A 6,456-nucleotide genomic window follows, 5' to 3' on the forward strand; every position below is an offset into this window, starting at 1 on the left:
AAACAAACCCTAGCCCCCTATGGCGCCAAATCAATCATCACTTTGATGAAAGAGGTGTAAGTCAAAAGATCTTTAATGGGATCACTTTTACCACCATGTGAAGCTTGTCGAAAACCCTAATCTAACCATATCGACATATCTAGGAGAAGATAACCTATCCATCAGCTTATTGGCACTGCCGGTCAATGTCACATCGATATGGGTATCATGCCACAACATATATTAAAAGATGATTTGTTGTCCCTGCCATGATGGTGACACGTCTATCAATTCTCATATCTACTAGGCTAGAGAAAACAAGAGTTCCCTAACTGAAAGATCGTGGATGTCGCCTAGAGGGAAAGTGAATAGGCGCTTTAAAATAATTATGTTTAGGCTTGAACAAATGCGGAATAAAACTAGCGTTTAATTTTACAAGCACAAAACCTAATTAGGCTCGGCTCACCTATGTGTAGCAACAACTTATTCTAAGAAAGATAAACAACTAAGTGATAGAAAGAGAAAACCAGTTATGGCTATCACAAAGTAAAGTGCATAAGTAAAGGGCTCGGGTAAGAGAAAACCGAGGCATGGGAGATGACGATGTATCCCGAAGTTCACACCCTTGCGGATGCTAATCTCTGTTTGGAGCGGCGTGGAGGCACAATTCTCCCCAAGAAGCCACTAGGGTCATTGTAATATCCTCACGGCCTCGCACAATGCAAGATGCCACAATTCCACTAAGGTCCCTTGAGGGCGATCACCGAACCCGTACAAGTGTGAACCCTTGGCGGCAGTCACCGAACCCGTACACTTTGGCACCCCTTGGGGCGGTCACCGGAACCTGTACAAATTGCTCAGGGCAATCTCCACAACCTAATTGGAGACCCCGACATTTTCCCAAATCTTTACACCACAATGATTAAGCTCTGAGATACCAACAACCATCTATGGCACCCAAGCACCCAAGATGAACAAACTCTAGGGTACCAAGCACCCAAGAGCAATAACCTTCTCAACTTTTCAATTCCACGTATCAAAGTGTAGAACTCAATTCGATGCAACTAATGCAATGTCAAGAACATACGAAGTGGTCAAGTCCCTCACTCCCAAATCCCACCACAACAACAAAATCTATGGAGGAAAATGAGAGAAAGAACAAGGAGAACACAAAGAACTCCAAGATCTAGATCCAACACTGCTAGGAAAAGGGCTATAGATAGGATTGATACTAATGGCGCACCAGGGAAGTAGTGCGCCCCTACTATATACTAATGGCGCACCTGTTGGTGATGCGCCACTAGTGTGGAAGACACTAATGGCGCACCAGAAACATGGTGCGCCACTAGTATTAATTTTTTTCCATTTTTCCATACATACTAATGGCGCATCAGGTCGACAATGCGCCGTTACTAGTTCTAACTAGTAATGGCGCACCAGGCAGAGAGTGCGCCATTACTGTAATTTTTTTCTTATTCTTTTTTTTTGCAAAACTACTAATGGCGCATCGTTTCACAGTGCGCCATTACTAGTTTAAACTAGTAATGGCGCACTATTACACGGTGCGCCATTAGTATATATATTTATATTTTTTACTTTTTTGCAAAACTTCTAATGGCGCACCACCTGCAGGTGCGCCATTAGTAACCTGGGACCCCAACAAGATATTTTGGACAGCCCCACACCTACCCACTCACTTTCCCCACTTCATTCCCTCCACCTCCTTCTCCAAGCTTCCGGCTGCCTCCTCCTCCTCACCTCATTTCCACCATAGATTCATAAAAATTAAGTGGTGAAATTACCTTTTTTTGATAGGTAAGTAAGGGGAAAGCTATCTTCATGATGTAGATCTACTTTTTTTCTCCCTAGCTCGCTCCAACAACGTGCACATGCACTTTTTGTGGCCTAGCTAGATCTATGTATGTTTGTGGTGTTGCATGTGTTTGTGGTGTTGCATATATGTTTGTATTTGAAGGTAACGGTATTTGAAATGCGATAGTTGCCAATATTTTTCCGGAATGTTTTGATTCATTTCCGTTTCGGCGAGAATTTTGGCACTATGCATTCTTTTTGGTCCTATTTTTAGGGAAGGTCATGCCAAAAAATTTCTTGGTTCTAAAATATCATTTTGCTCTACCCCGCAGGCGACCATGGTCCGCACAATAACTGAAGGCATCGTGAATAGGTTTTTGAGCTCCGCGAAGGCCGAGATGCTTCAAAAGAATGAGACGGAGATAAGATGTCCGTGTCGAAGATGCAAGCTGAAGAGCCTTATTGCGGACCCGGATTCCGGGTAGGTGCGGGACCACCTGCTCTTGCGTGGTTTCATGGATGGCTATCAGTGGCAAGGTGATGAAGATGACTACGAAGTCGTCCATGGCCGAGGCCAGGCAAGAAATGAGGAAGGGCAACAAGACAAGTACCACCGCGGCAAGGGCGGGCGAGAAGACGAAGAATCTCCAGGACATGATCACGATGGTGATGCTATACATAGTCATCATGTAGAAGATGTCGTACATGATGATGAGGAAGATCAAGACGAAGGGCATGATCATGAAGATGAAGATGCCGAAGCAGACGACGATGGAGGCTGGGTGCAGGACCCTCATATTCAAGAGATGCTTCTCAAGCAGACGGATAACGCAAGAGCTGCCGCCCGAGAGAAAGCCAAGCTGGATCAACTGGAGATAGACGCGGTTACTCCATTGTATGAAGGATGCAGGCCCGAGGATACCCGCCTGAAAGTAACGCTCATGGCTTTGGAGATGAAGGTAAAACACAAAATGACCGACGCATGCTTCGACGAGAACATGTGATTCTGGCACGAACGTCTTCCCAAGGGGAACAAGTGCCCGACCAGTTTCGAGGAGGCGAAGAAAATTGTGTGTCCTCTGGATTTACCACACGTGAAATACCATGTGTGCATGAGCAATTGTACCATTTATCGGGACAAGCACGCGGAGTCTACCATATGTCCGGTGTGCGGCGTCACTCGATACAAGAAGAGGAAGAAAGCTCCTTGAAAATCGGTGTGGTACTTTCCGATCACTCCTCGTCTGCAGCGGTATTTCGCGGACCCTAATGTAGCAAAGTTCCTGCGTTGGCACGCAGATAGGGAGGAGAAGAAGCGGGAAGATGACGGAAATGATTCAGAGATAAATAAAAAAGACAAGATGCTGAGTCACCCTAAGGATGCGAGCCAGTGGCAAGCGTTGAACTTTGAATACCCAGAATTTGGGAAGGATCCAAGGAACATCGTGCTGGGCACGAGCACCGATGGAGTCAATCCGTTTGGCAGCCAGAGAAGCACACATAGCACCTAGCCTGTGTTTGTGTGGATGTACAACCTTCCCCCCTGGTTGTGCATGAAGAGGAAGTACATTCTCATGAGTATGCTAATTGAAGGGCCGAAACAACCAGGGAACGACATCAATCTGTATTTGGGGCTGCTGAAGGAGGAGCTAGACACGCTGTGGAAAATGCCAGCCAATACATGGGACGCCGCAGAGAAAGAATATTTCCCTATGAGAGCCGCACTGCTCACGACGGTGCACGACTATCTCGGTTACGGATATCTCGCGGGGCAGGTAGTCCATGGATTTTCTGGATGCGTAAGGTGCATGGATGACACAACGTATCACCAGCTAGATAGAGATCCCGGGTCTTCGAAAACCGTGTTCATGGGACATCGAAGGTGGCTTCACGATAATGACCCGTGGAGGAAACGCAAGGATCTATTCGATGGTGAAACCGAACACCGAAAACGCCCGTGTACGAGGAACGGCGAGGAAATAGACGAGCTGTTGAAAAATTGGAAAGACTGCCCACTGCCGGGAAAGAAGCAAAAGGCGCCAGAGCCGGGAAATAAGCGAAAGGCACCAGAGCCGCTGCTGAAGGTATGGAAAACGAGGTCTGTTTTTTGGGACTTGCCGTACTGGAAGATCCACCGTGTGCCTCACAGCCTTGATGTCATGCATATCACGAAGAACGTGTGCAAGAGTCTGCTTGGTACCCTGCTCAACATGCCAGAGAGGACCAAAGATGGGCCGAAAGCAAGGGCAGACTTGAAATCAATGGGCATCAGGCAGGAGCTTCACGCTAATGATGATTATGAGGCGAAGCAGGACACAGAAAGTCGCCGCAAAGGCAAAAAGGCCAAGAAGACTGGAAATCACTACCCTCCCGCGTGCTTCACTCTAAGTCAGGAGGATATCGAGCAGTTTTTCACATGCCTCCTAGGAGTAAAACTTCCTTACGGTTATGCGGGGAAGATAAGTAGATACCTAGACCCAGTGAAGCAGAAGTTTAGTGGGATGAAGTCTCACGACTGTCACATGCTGATGACGCAGATACTTCCAGTTGCAATCCGTGGGATCATGGACGCGCACGTCCGTGAAACGCTATTTGGCCTATGCAACTTTTTCGACGTCATCTCTCGGAAGTCGATTGGCGTGAGGCAACTCAGAAGGCTACAGGAAGAGATCGTGGTGATACTATGCGAGCTTGAGATGTACTTCCCGCCTGCATTCTTCGATGTTATGGTGCATCTACTGGTCCATATCGTGGAGGATATCATCCAACTCGGGCCGACGTTCCTGCATAGCATGATGCCATTTGAAAGGACGAATGGTGTCATCAAAGGATACGTTCGCAACATGTCACGTCCAGAGGGAAGTATAGCCAGGGGCTTTCTGACCGAAGAGTGCATCTCCTACTGCACGAATTATCTAGGCATCGAGAACCCCGTTGATCTGCCCGTCAACAGGCACCTCGGCAGGCTCGCTGGATGGGGTCACCGTGAGGGTCGCTGTGAAATGCATGTCGACTTCGAGGGTCGACTCGCAGACTTTGAAAGAGCAAACCTAGTCGCGCTACAACACATAGACGTGGTCGATCCTTGGGTGGTAGAGCACAAAACCTTTATTGAGAAGACGTACAATGACCGAGGCCAACAGAGGACGGACGGAGATATACTCAAAGAGCACAACTCATGTTTCACGCGTTGGTTCAAGCAGAAGCTTCTGTCGTACCCTTTACATGAGGATTCTTTCGCGGAAGAACAACTCATATTCGCCTTGTCACAGGGCGCCGAGCACAACCTGATGACCTATGAGGCGTACGATATCAACGGCTACACATTCTACACCGAGGACAAGGACATGAAGAGCGATGGTTATCAGAACTCCGGGGTAACGATGGAATCCTACACCGGCAACGACAAGGACAGATACTACAGAAGGATCGAGGAGATCTGGGAGCTGAGCTACGCTGGAGAGAAGGTCCCGATGTTCCGTGTCAGATGGGCCAAGAGCGTCCTAAAAGAATACCGGTATTTCACCACCATGGTTATACCCGAAGCCAAATCCAAGACCGCGGGCGCAAACGTCACCGCGAAAAATGAGCCATGGGTACTGGCTTCCCAAGTGGACCAATGCTTCTTCATTACCGACCCGTCAAAGCCTAGTTGTGTTGTCGTGAGGAGAGGCAAAAGGAAGATCATCGGAATGGATGGAGTAGCCAATGAGCAAGACTTCGACAAGTACGGTGACCCGAAGATCGAACATGACGACGACGATGAAGTAGCAGCACACACCACAAGAAGAAGCAGGACCACCCTACCTAAAGGACGTCCGTTCCACAGAAGAACTCCATTTGCGAAAAAGAAGGGCAAGAAGATTTTGAACAGATAGCTAGCTAAGATCGATTGTATTTAAATCGTAGTCTTCATTTCTCGATTGTATTTCATGGGCACTTTTTGATATCATGAATATTTTTAAATTTCATGGGCACTTTTTGAATTCATGAGGATACTTGATCTCCATCCCCCTCCATCTCGATCTCGATCCCACCCACACCCTCCCTCGCTAGCTAGCTCCACCGCCGACGACGACCCACCGCAACCCTCCCCCGCTCCACCGCCGCCGACGAGCACCCGGCCCCCCGCACCCCTGGGGGGTTATTACTGTTTTTCTAAAAAAATATTACTGTTATGATTTAAACAACTTTGAACATATTTAAACACAAATAAATATCAAACAAGATTTAAAAATATTGGGGAGCCTGGGAATCGAACCCAAGACCTCCTGGTGTGTGTGCTGTGTATTGACCAGTCGCGCTAGTGGGTGGGGTCTGTTGTAGATTGGGCTAGGTTGTATATAACCTGACAAGTCGGGCTAGATTAAATTACTTATGGCGCACCCCTCGGTGGTGCGCCATTGCTATGGATGTACTTATGGCGCACCCCTGGGTGGTGCGCCATTGCTAAGCCTCCCCCCACACTAAAATCCCCAATCTCCATTTCTCTCTAATCCCTTCCCTGCCTCGTCTCACCCGCGCTTGACCACCACCGCCCACCACTTCCCCCGTGCTCGCCGTCCCCGGCCGTGCTCGCTTCCCCCGCCGCACCCGACCACCTCCCTCACCGTCCCCCCTCCGCCCGCGCCTGCGCCCTCGCCGTCCCCCTCCCCCCGCGGCCCC

This window comes from Triticum dicoccoides, chromosome 4A (genome assembly GCF_002162155.2).
Source record: "Triticum dicoccoides isolate Atlit2015 ecotype Zavitan chromosome 4A, WEW_v2.0, whole genome shotgun sequence".
In the NCBI taxonomy this organism is placed as follows: Eukaryota; Viridiplantae; Streptophyta; class Magnoliopsida; order Poales; family Poaceae; genus Triticum; species Triticum dicoccoides.